The 1,204-nt window shown below is 60.1% G+C and overlaps 1 long non-coding RNA gene across 1 annotated transcript; it reads right to left on the bottom strand.

The window, feature by feature from the left end:
* Positions 1-1,198, bottom strand: LOC102256230. Its single transcript, XR_312964.2, has 3 exons — positions 1,011-1,198; positions 173-487; positions 1-60 (listed from the first exon to the last, which is right to left on the bottom strand). It is a non-coding gene; the product is annotated as an uncharacterized LOC102256230 (long non-coding RNA).
* Positions 1,199-1,204: the final 6 nt, after the last annotated feature.

The raw sequence follows: 1,204 nt of genomic DNA, 5'->3' as shown, positions 1-1,204 counted from the left end.
CGGGAGGCTCAGGGGTCGTGGTAGGAGGTTCTGACGGTTCCTCCTCCTCTTCCCTTGGGGCTGAAGAGACCGGGAGAGAAGCACCTGAGAGAGGGCGGGTCCCGGGCCCCTGCTCTCCTGGGGGCTCTCCTGCTGTGTGCAGGACGCAGGGTTGGCCGCTCCTCTCGCTCACCTGTCAGGGCCTTGACCTGGATGGGACCCAGACGCTGGGGGCCCCGGACAGCGTACACGTTCACCAGGTAGCTGTGGTTGGGTTCCAGGCCCGAGAGGGTGATGTCATTCTGGTTGCCCCCTAAACTGACAACTTGGAGTTGCCCATCCTGGTCTGTGTATTGGACCTCGAAAGAGTCCGGTTCCCCCTCCGTGACCGTCCAGGACAGGTGCAGGGTGTGCGGGGTGGCCTCGGCCACGGTCAGCTCCCCGAGCTGGAGCTCTGACTCTGGAGGGCTTGGGGCTGTGGTCTCAGCTCCGTTGTCCTCCCTGGGGGCTGGTTCAGAGACACAGATAGAGGCGGGTGATGGGTCTGTCGCCGCCCCAGGTCCAAGGGGAGGGCAGGGGTGGAGGTAAGTGGTGACCAAGAGGGCCTACTATTGCTACGCGCAGTGAGGCATTTCAAATGCATGATGCTAAATGCAAGAAGCTAAACACAAAAGACTGTGTCGTGGGATCCTGCAAATGAAATCTCCAAAAGGCATAATGTGGCCGCAGCCGTGGGGCCCGAGGCTGGGCTAGCGGCACTGACTGCCAGGGGGCAGCAGACTTCAGGTTCAGAGAAATGTTTTACAGCTCAGTTGTGGTAATGCTTTTATGACATACATTTGCCCAAACTTATTGACTTATTCCCTTTAAGTGGGTGAACTTTACTGTATGTAAATTTATCTCCATATATTTATTTGGGGAAAGATCCCTTTCCCCAAATAAAGGGATGCAGACAGTTCAGACATGGCGAGGCTGGGAGAGGGGGAGAGCCTGGAGGGAGGCGGGACGGTCTGTTCGGCAGCCACACTCACCTGTCACAGCGAAGGCCGAGAGGGGCCCCACGCGCCTGCCCTGGTGCAGCCCGTAGAGCAGCAGCTTGTACCTGCGGGCGGCGTCCAGGCCCCAGACCCGGGCCTCCCTGAGGCCGCCCTCCACAGGCAGCACCTGGGGCCGCCCCTCCCTGTCCTTGTACTGGACCACGAAGGAGTCAAACTGGCCCTCGGGG

The sequence above is a fragment of the Myotis brandtii genome, unplaced genomic scaffold, assembly GCF_000412655.1.
Source record: "Myotis brandtii unplaced genomic scaffold, ASM41265v1 C42233014, whole genome shotgun sequence".
In the NCBI taxonomy this organism is placed as follows: domain Eukaryota; kingdom Metazoa; phylum Chordata; class Mammalia; order Chiroptera; family Vespertilionidae; genus Myotis; species Myotis brandtii.
Note: the sequence above shows the minus strand (reverse complement) of the source record. Positions and strands in the feature narration are given on the sequence as shown.